This window comes from Podarcis bocagei (genome assembly GCF_964188305.1).
Source record: "Podarcis bocagei genome assembly, chromosome: 3".
NCBI lineage: Eukaryota > Metazoa > Chordata > Lepidosauria > Squamata > Lacertidae > Podarcis > Podarcis bocagei.
The window spans coordinates 21,669,727-21,680,617 of record NC_138127.1 but is presented as its reverse complement, the minus strand read 5'-3'; the positions used below and the strand labels follow the sequence as shown (position 1 = coordinate 21,680,617).

The following is a 10,891-nucleotide window of genomic DNA, read 5'->3' as shown; positions in this document are numbered from 1 at the left end:
CATGTGCATTCAGAATTACAGGTGGAAGGATGTGCTAGTTTCTATTCTTCATTTTTTCCAACCTTAAATTCTCCACATTTTCACATTTGTGTTTTGTTTTGTTTTTAAAACCTCATGAACATTATTCAGCATCAGAGTGACTTTATCGTAAGAAACACATACAGTTTTGACTAACATACAAGTTTCCGCAAGCAAGTTCTGGGTCACAATGGGTTTTGGTGCTTGTGTTTGGGATGCAGGTCATGCTCTGGTCTAAACCACTGAGCCCTTGGGCTTGCCAATCATAAGATTGGCAGTTTGAATCCATGAGATGGGGTGAGTTCCTATTGTTTTGTCCCAGCTCCTGTCAACCTAGCAGTTTGAAAGCATACTAGTGCAGGTAGATAAATAGGTACCACTGTGGTGGGAAGTTAAATGGCATCTCTGTGCACTCTGGCTTCCGCCACGGTGTCCTATTGTGCCAGAAGTAGTTTAGCCATGCAGGCCACATGAGCCGGAAAGCTGTTTGCAGACAAATGCCAGCTCCTTTGGCCTGAAAGCGGAGATGAGCACTGCAACCCATAGACAAATTCAACCGGACTTAACCATCCAGGTTACCTTTACCTTATTTTTTTTTACCTTTGGTGCTCGTGTTGTTTTAGAAAGTGCAAATTTTATAGATTTGACTTTAAATGCAAATTTATTTTCTCCTCCATCCTACTTGGAAGTAACTTCCGCTGAATTTAATGGGGTTTACTCTCAAGAAAATAACTTTAGGATTACAACCTTAATCCATTTCCTATTGGGACTTTTACTTCTTTTCTTCTAATTTCTAGCTGACATCACTCAACTAACTCTCCTCTCAATTCTGTCTTTGTCCTTCTAACTACCACCAAGTTAACAGAGGGAACCTCACCCATTTGCCCTCTCGCACAGAGCCTCTTCGTTTGTTCCCCTTAATGGCCCATCACCCATGCTATCACCTCATGAGGAAGCTTGCTTGGCTGTTCCAAGAATTAGAAGGGGGTCCAGGCATTGAGCCTATGCCCCCTAACATGTAACACTATTGTATTTGGTATCCATATATGTTGCTTGTCCTTCACAAAGCAAAGCCCAGAGTGGGGTACAATTAAGAATAAATGTACAATCATACATAAAATAGAAACATCAATCCAAAGTAAAAACAGTACAGCACCGGAAACAGAAGGAAAAGCTCACATTCAAAGTCTGAGTGGGAAAGTGCACTTTCGTGTGCCACTGAAATGCTTACAATGTTAGCACCAGGCTCACACCCCGGGGAAGGGAGGTCCAGATCTTGGGAGCTACTATCAAGATGGTTCTTCCCTGTGCCACCACACTCTGAGGGCAATGGGATTGTTAACAGGGCCTCCCAGAATGAACACGACTCCTGGTTTGATTAGTATGGGAGGAGTTGATCTTTCAGGTACGTGGGATCAAAGCCATTCAGGGAGTTTTATGCCCAAGGGAAGAGATAAGGACCATGAAGATCTTGTACCATAAGTCCCAAGTGTCCCCAGGATTACCCCAGGATTGTCATGGATAGCAGCTGACAAAAAGCATAGTCCCAGAAACAGTAATTCCAAATGACCTTCTGAGCTTCAAGCTCACTTTGGGGCTATAGCATGTACAAAAGCTTATGCAAAAAGTTCTACCTCAATACATTTCTTTTCCATAGTGCTTATCTGTTGGGGCTATGTATATGGCAAGATGTAAAACAAGCATGAGGCTTATTACAACTGATAGCTCTTGCCATGAATAATACTGTAGATGCAAAACAGGGTCATCTGGGTTTTAAAACCATGCATCATTACAGAGATGGTAGAGCTTGTTGTTCCTGACTCTTTTTTTTTTGTAACTGAAGCTGCTCTGTGGTTCTAACCTATGAGGAAGGCTTATTGGTTTGAATGAATTGGGCAGTATAGACAGTAGTCCTATTAATTATTACTATGCTTATGCTTGACATAAATAGCAGGCAGAGTTAGACAAATTTAAATGAGGTGCCCTAAGCCTACAGCCAATGTTTCTAATAAGTCAGATATGGGTTACGGAAGAAGGCTAAGATCAGAAAGAGCTAAACTGTGTGGAATTCATATACATCAATATTTGTTACAAACTATTAGCTACCATTGTAAAGCAATGGATGGGGAACATAATTTTAATGGGTGCTGGTTCCAGTATCCCTTGGTTGACTCAGAGAATGTAAATATTTGTCAATTCTGTGATCACATTTTAGGGTTTAAAGTTTAAACCCCCTTGTGATGGCCCCAGATTTCTCTGGACGGACCCATCCTGGGATGATACAAAACTGTCTCAACTCACTCTAGATAAATCCCAGTTTGACCCAATTCCATTTGGGATCCAGGTTTGTTTGTTTTTTGAGCCAGTCAATGGCCCTATACATTGTTTCTCTGTTTCACATATGATCTTCCACTTTGGTTCACTTGGCAAAAATTTTGTGTAAAATCACCATCATCACTAGAAGTAATAGAGTCTTCCACTGCATTACATTTTGTTGAACATACTCTGCTCAGTTTTATTTACCCTGTAAGGCATCTTTTCTTTAGTTCAGTGGCAAACTATAAATATGACAAACAAATCCCGAGTCCTAAATTTAGCAATTTAGACAAAAGTTTGTAAAGGCTATTGGTACAAAACCATTCCTAATTTTAACTTGGAACAAATCACCGCTGAATCATAAGCCCTGTGAAATACACTGCTTCATTATGGGGGTGCTGAATGCCTGTGGACTGCTGCAGTGCTAATGGGCACCAAGGTAGTCAAGAGGGTCTCGACTATAAGTAATCATGTCACAAAATACTATGGTGGATGGCATTATTTTGTTTGCTCCATAGTGTTCTGCACTATACAAAGCAAATGCCCTGATTAACACAGAATCTAGCTTATATCTTGTTTCTCTGAAAATCAAGATTTTCTGTTTGTTTCTTCAAAAATGGTTTTTTCTTCGCCACATGTCCACTCAAAACAAATTCCAAGCAATATACGAAATTTTATCCTAGGATAGAAGAGAAAAGTGGAGTGAGGGGAAAGTTCCAAGGAATCAATAGTCCTTTAACAGTGAGGAAATAAATGTGAAACATGCTCAAATCAGCATAGGAAGCACATTACCATAAAATGCTTTTCTAGAAGGATTACTGAGTTTTAATGAGCCCTTACTTGGTCAAGCAGTAAGAAAGCGAAGATCTGCAAACAACCTTAGCCCTATTTTGGTGTGAGTTTTCCTTATATGCTTAGAATGGTATGGAGGGATGACTGTGCTAGCTACACTCTTATTGTTTTATCTCTGCGCTGCCCTCTGCCCCCTCCACATGTTGGAAGGCCAATGCCTTCAGTGAGGAGCCTGCTGCATTCCCATAGGCTCCTTGCACAATTTACAAGCCTAATCCTACATCATGCAGGAAGCCCAGACAAGTATAGTAGGTATTCTGCTGCTGACCTTTGCCATCCAGCATGTCGAGGGCACTGGGGATGGTTCTCAAGATGCGATAGAGCACATATATTGAGGATGCTCATCCCAAGCCTACCCTGCACATTAAAATGATCACCCATTTTAAGCTCAATAGTACAAAAAGTAACCTTGGCTTCAAATAACAAGAAGCGGGGAGCAATCCTGGGAGAGCTCAGGCACAAGCCCAAGTCAAAGCTGTGGATCTGTTTTAGGCAACCTCAAGTCCACAGCCTTGGCCCACTAGGGAGTTCAACTTGGGCTGGAAGGGTGTTTCCCTCAAACCATGCTGATCTGCTCATGCCACTGATGATGTCAGCTGACAGGCAGGAGGACATGGTTTTGTCCTACATTGGCTGTGCTGCCCTGTTCCTAGAAGGGAGCAGGGATTTTGCAACGTAGGCAGCAAGATTTACTCCACGCTCGTAAGCTGATGATTATTATATAGTTGAGCATATGTAATTCTATCATTTCCCCAGTAAGCATTTAGCTCACTTGGTTAGAGTGTGAGTGCTGATAATGCCTTGGTTGCAGGTTCAGTCCCTATATAGGCCACCTGCATATTCTTGCATTGAAGGAGTTGGACTAGATGATCCCAGGGGACTCTTCCAACTCTGCAGTTCTATGATTCTATGATATAGGAGGCAAAAGGCATTTTCAGTACTGTAGATTTCATTGATCCAAAAACAGAGGTGTGTGGAACCTTTATCTCTCCAGATGTTGCTGAACTACAGCTTCCATCTGGCCATACTTGCTGGGATTGATTGGATTTGTAGACCAACAACATCTGGTCAAAGCTTCTTCATGGATGCAACAGCAAGAGATTTACTGACCATGCCTAGTGGTTCCTGTAGGTCAGCCTTACGGTTTCACAAGGACATAGTAGAGTTCACAGGTTGATAATGGGAGCTTTGGCCGTTTGGATGTCTTTCTTCAGAAAAACAGCTAGATCTGGAAACTTGTGCTAGAAACAAGGAATCAGGGGTTCAATAAGGACAGTTGTAGCAATGAAAACATTCAGTCTAGGTAGTGTCACCAAGTGGCCGACAGCCATTGATTCCAGATTTTCTTTCCTGAATTCAGTACAAGGGGCAGAACCAACCTAGGAAGAGGAATGTCTGTTGGATGTGCCTGAAGTAACTCATGACAGGCCCAGCCAAAGCAGCAGCTGCAGATTCATGCAGGGTAGCAATCCTGGTTAGAACATTTCAGCTGATTTGCCAATGCAACAACATTATGTACTCCAGCATAACCCAGACATACAACAAATCAACATTTATATTTGGTTTGAAAAGGAAGGCCAAAGAATCTGGGGTTTTGATTTTGGTTCAGGATGGGGGATTCTTTGTAGCATAGCTTTTGTATTTTATAAATGTCTTGAATTTGAAGGATTTCTATTCATTTTTTATAAAAATGGGGTGGTTTCTAAGCTTGGTTAAGCAAGCAAAATATACCCTTAATACCTACCAACTCATTTTTCCTTGTTCAAAGAGTTATGGTGACATTTCTAAATGCTTCACAAAACACCAGAGGTCAAATTGGCACACAACTGTCACAGCAATGTTGGCTTTGGAAGATAGATATTCTGCTCCCCAGATCCTTGTTAAAGTTTGTATTGGGCAAAATGCTTTGCTGGTGTAAATCCATTTACTTTGGTGAAGTTACTCCACTGGGAAATTTAACCCACTTTTAGCAGTGTTTATATATGTGTGCCTAAAGCCAATATATTCTGAATACCCACAGGCCATTTGAAAATGGTAAGAAATAACTTAGAATATAATTACTTGCAAATTTGCTTTACTTGCTGATGCTTTCTATGAAGCTTAGCTGTAACTTGAACTGGCTGATACTATGGGGTCATCCTTCTTCTTTTTTTAAAAAAAATTGATTTTTTTAAAGAAAATCTGATCAAATATGATATTCACACATTAGCCTGATAGCTTCCTTTTCAAGATCATGATCTCAACATTGCTTACTTCAGGCTGGAGCTATATTACCTGAAAATTTGTGACTGCCAACAAAAATGACATCTGTCTCCTCCTACTTTGTATCTTGTTGTCACAGTGTTGTTTAGCAGCCTTACCCAGACTGGTGTTTTCCAGATGTTGTAGAACTACAGTTCCTATCACCCTTGAACACTGTTCATGCTGGCTGAGGCTGAGGGGAGTTGTGGTGTGAGGATCTGCAACAACCGCCCACCCGGAGGAAGGGGTAAGCATCTATTATGGTCTTAAACACCTAGTGGTGTTTATACTGCTTCCCACCTCAATATAATTGGTTGGCACTAGTGGAAGAGTGGAAATAATATGAGATGTGCAGCCTTCTTGAACAAAAGGCATTACAGAGGAGAGGGAGAGAACATGACATCAGCTAGCCTTCCTCACAAAGTGGTTCAACAGTCAATCCCTCCTCCCAGTGAACTCTTGGAATTGTAGCTGTGTGAAGGGAATAGTGGCCTCCTAACAATTTTCAGCACCCTTGAGAAACTACATCCCCCAGAATTCTTTGGGGGAAACCATGGCTGTTTAAAGTGGTGTGATACTGCTTTAAATGTATAGTACAGATGGGGCCTGACTTCTTGTTTCCCCACTTTTAGAAGGGGAAAAAAATCCATAAGCTCTGTTCTTGGTTTTACCATAAATACTTGTAGATTGGCTGGTCTTTCTGTTTAGTTTTCCATCCAAAGGAAATAGCTAACACTGAGAATATGAAAGTTAATGCAAAGTGTTTTAATGGCTGACCTCTGGGCTTGGGTTAGGTTATTGGATCATAGAGCTAATGAGTAGAACTCTAAAAGATTCAGAGGTCACATTTTGAAATGTGTACCATTTATCTAAACACAGAGACTTATAAGGCCTGGATGACACTCTTACGTAGAAAGCAATCCATTTGTGTGGAAGAGGATACATATGTCCCTTCCCTCTACCGCACATGGGTAGCCTATCTGTGGCATGGGCAGCAATAAGAATGATTGAAGAATTTGAACTTCCAGTATGCATTGACATGATCTGCCCTGTCCAAACTAATGTGAAGATTGGATGAGTTATCCACTAGATTCCGCACTTCCTGGATGCAGAGGTGTAGCGTGGGGATGGTGGTGGTGGTGGCCCATGGGGTCTGTGGCCCTGGACACAATTTTGTGAGGGGTCGCAAACAGCCACAGCATGCTCCTTCATTCACGGGGTGTGCCAGTTGTTCTTGACATGTTACTATGGTTTTTACCAATGTTGTCACTGCTGAGTAACATTTGCGCTTCGAGGCCTTCAAGCCCTTCCCCTGAAAATAACTTCACACTGACACATAATTTTAGTTTAAGTTATTGGGCAAAATTCAGGCCTCGACTTTATTGATTACAGCAAAGTGAGCGGTGTTGGTTTAGGCATTGGCAACAGACTATAACTGACTCCTGCCTCTCCGGCTGGAAGTCTGAAAGGATAAACACCAAATGAGGGAGCAACATCGATGAAGACCAACGAAGCTCACCCCGGGGTTCCTGTTGTCCTGGCATGGCCCTAGCCCCTCAAGCAGACTTCGGACGAGATCCAGGACCCCCAGATTCCCTTACCAGAATACCCTTATTCATGGAGGGGCAGGTGATGGCCGCACCTCCCCTCCCACACACTTCAATAAGCCAATGCCTAACCGCCAAACCTTACAAAGTTGTGATGATTGCTAAGGGGGTAGGTGAAAACCAAGTGGCTACATCCAATCTGCCAAATGGAAAAAAATCCTACCCAGCCCCTGCTCCAAAGCAGGCAACCCAATCCAAAGCAAGGCCAAAGCAGCACCGCCTAAAATTAGGGAGGGAGGGCGGGTGTTCGGCAGCACGATGCAAGTTCCCCCAGTTATGCCGTGCTGCCACTTTTATAGGCCCCAGGAATAGCACCAACCGCCCCGATTGGCCCAAACAGCCTGGCGTGACCCTGGGTCCAATGGTTAAGGCTTGGGCCACACCCGGCAACAACTCTCCCAGTGGGGGTGCCTTAGGGGCCCGCGCGCAACCAGGACCCTCATTAAGGAGGATCCCATTTATATGTTGAGCATAGGTAAAGGGACCCCTGACCATTAGGTCCAGTCGTGGCTGACTCTGGGGTTGCGGCGCTCATCTCGCTTTATTGGCCAAGGGAGCCGGCGTACAGAAGCAGCTTAGTCATGTTGAGCATACATTTGCTATATTTCCTATGAAAGTGCATTTTATAAAAATGTAAACAAATAAACAAACTGCAGGGTTACGCCAGCAAGTTCCATCTCTTGTCAAATTCGAATTAGATTGGAATTGGGGCTGTTGGATTATGTGACATTAGAATCTTGCTAGACCTGGACAAAGGCCATTAAGCACTGAAGAGCCAGGGTGATTAAGTCATTACCATGAGCTGGAGATGAAAGTAAACAGCACTTTTGGGGAAAGTTAAGGCTACTTTTTACTTTCAGTTTGCTTAAAACATTCTCATTCCAATCATTTTTATAGCAATTCTGATGTATTAAGCCAAATGCCAAGGTGATTTTGAGATTCTGCAAAGAAACCCAGTGCTTTAGATCTTCGTCCTGGCGCTTCAAAATGCCTCAATGTTTAATTCAGGGAAGCACCACAATGTTTACATTGCTAAAAAAGTGATAAAGATGCAAAACAAGTAGTATTATGGAAATGAATAAAACTTGCAGGAGGGTCATTGCCAAGAACTCTTAGCTCAGTGATTGTGATTCCACATGGCAAGGCACAAATGAGGTAGCACAAATATTTAGTTTGGAGTTAGATCGAGTAAAATGCACAGGCTACCTATTACAGTTAAGCTCCAGTTGGTAAAGTGCAAAACATAATATGAGAACTCATTCTCTCTTGGATGCATAAGCAGTGTGTGTAGTTGCTCTCTTACACACACAAACATGCACATGTTCTTTCAAGAGGGAGCTTGGGATACTATAACATTCCTTGGCTCAGAGATAAAGGTGGCATTTTCTTTAACTATGAATTGAACAATTCAATAAGTCCACACGCTCCATTGTCTTCTTACTGGTGCCATGAATTCCCCTCCAAACCAAACTGTTGACCAGCATTCATGTTAACCATGGTTAGACTATACCAAGGGCAAAAGGAGGTGCGTTGTGAGGAAGAGTCTGAGGGGGAAAGCGAGGCCGGCAGGGGGCCTCCTCCTCCTCCTCCAAGAGCGTAGCCCCGCCAGGCCGCCGGGCAGGCGAAGCCGGAGCCCTTGCGAGCATGAGGAGGAACGGCTGAGGAGAAGGAGGAGGCGCTTCAGCGGCCGTCATTTCCGCCATGTATGTGTGTGTGTGGAGTCGGGGAGGGCAGGCAGACAAGTGGAAAGAAAGGAGGCAGGACCCGGAGGAGCCCTCGCCGCCTCCCACTTAGGCCGCCCGGAGCCCCCTTACTAGAGCGAGGGGGAGAGAAGCCGAAGGCCGAGCGCTGAGGGGAAAGACCGAAGCAGTGACACCACACTCCTTCCTCCTTCGCTTCTTGCCGGCTCCACAGAAGCCGCTCGGGAGTCCCGCCCTTTTCCCTCCCTCCCTTTCTTCCTCCCGCTGGACGGACAGAGCAGCCCGCCGGCCTCCCGGCCATGGGGAACGCTGCCACTGCCAAGAAGGGCAACGAGATCGAGAGCGTGAAAGAGTTCCTAGCCAAAGCCAAAGAAGACTTTTTAAGAAAATGGGAAAGCCCCCCTCAGAATACTGCTGGTTTAGATGACTTTGAGAGGCTAAAAACACTTGGAACTGGATCATTTGGCAGAGTCATGCTGGTGAAACACAAATCCACAGAGCAGTATTATGCCATGAAGATACTGGATAAACAAAAAGTGGTTAAGCTGAAGCAAATAGAACACACACTTAATGAAAAGAGAATATTACAAGCAGTGAACTTCCCTTTCCTTGTAAGACTGGAGTATTCTTTTAAGGACAATTCTAATTTATACATGGTTATGGAATATGTTCCTGGGGGTGAAATGTTCTCACATCTAAGAAGAATTGGAAGAGTCAGTGAACCACATGCACGATTTTACGCAGCTCAGATAGTGCTAACATTTGAGTACCTCCATTCACTAGACCTCATCTACAGAGATCTGAAACCCGAAAATCTTTTAATTGACCAGCAAGGATATATCCAGGTCACAGATTTTGGGTTTGCAAAAAGAGTAAAAGGCAGAACCTGGACGTTATGTGGGACTCCAGAATACTTGGCGCCAGAAATAATTCTCAGCAAGGGCTACAACAAAGCAGTGGATTGGTGGGCCTTAGGAGTTTTAATTTATGAAATGGCAGCTGGATATCCTCCGTTCTTTGCAAATCAACCAATCTAGATTTATGGGGGGGGGGAATAGACTATACCAGGGTACACTGACCTCCCTACCATGCCCATTTACTGTCCTGGCATGTAGCAGCAACACTGGAACCATGACATTATCCCTCCTGATCAGCCACTCCTGATACATATAATCTACATGGGACAGGTTACCAGCCACAAATGTGGGCTGTTCTTTAGCCCTTACTGCAGAATAATCATGTCAACAGGAGACAACAAATTTCAACGCAGTAGTTGTTTTAAACCTAGATGAACGGATACATCTTTCTACTATCTTTGCTACAATTTGGCTTCTTCTTTCTATGCTGTCCCTGTAATGAATGCCTAAACCAATGCTGCTAATTTCCAAGAAGGGCATACTTTCTATCCATGATTTAGATGAATTCAGACTGAAACAAACACATGAAGAATGTTAATTTTGTGTTCCAGTGAAATAAAGTGCTGGATTCCAAGAAGAAGGTGCCATCTGAGTACTTGGAAATGGAGAAGCATTGTGTCATCTTCTCAGTCATATACGTTCTAGGCCAGAAAGTGCCCTCCAACAGTTCACTGGGGAAAACAAGGACATGTTTGTATTGACACCCTATATTTACCCCCAAATCACTTCTAAATTCATCCCAGTGCACATTGTTAATAGTTGTACTTAGCCTGCTGTATGCCTTTATATAAGGTTGACATCTGATTACCATAAATAAGTCTTTTCTGTGTTTTAAGACTATACTAGACCAGAGTATGGTATTTGGAAATGTTTTATCAAGTATTCAGAATATACAGGGCAGGTGCAGGGCATGAAATGGCAGACTGTGTATTGTATGGCACCTTAGTGGTTGTTTATGTGCATGCATGTGAACAAGGCAGAAAATGCACCATAGACCTGTAGAAATTTATTTGTGCATGTACCTATTAAAGGTGCATATACCCCAGTTTTGTTGTTGTTCCAAATTTGAACGATACAAGGCAGCTTATGAAATGATAGTAAAAAACACAATCATTAAAACGAGCTAACAACTCCACAGGCAGAGCAAAACTACAAAATAAAAAAGTTAAAAGGAATGAGCTGAAGCCGGTCAACGCAAGAAAGTCTTCAGGTGACCATGGAATGCTAACAAGGAGGGGCT

General features: G+C 43.2%; 1 pseudogene across 1 annotated transcript; it reads left to right on the top strand.

Moving 5' to 3' along the window:
• Positions 1-8,768: 8,768 nt before the first annotated feature.
• LOC308583494 (cAMP-dependent protein kinase catalytic subunit beta pseudogene) lies at positions 8,769-9,772 on the top strand (annotated as a pseudogene). The gene has a single exon. The product of its transcript is annotated as a cAMP-dependent protein kinase catalytic subunit beta pseudogene (transcript).
• The last annotated feature ends 1,119 nt before the right edge of the window (positions 9,773-10,891 follow it).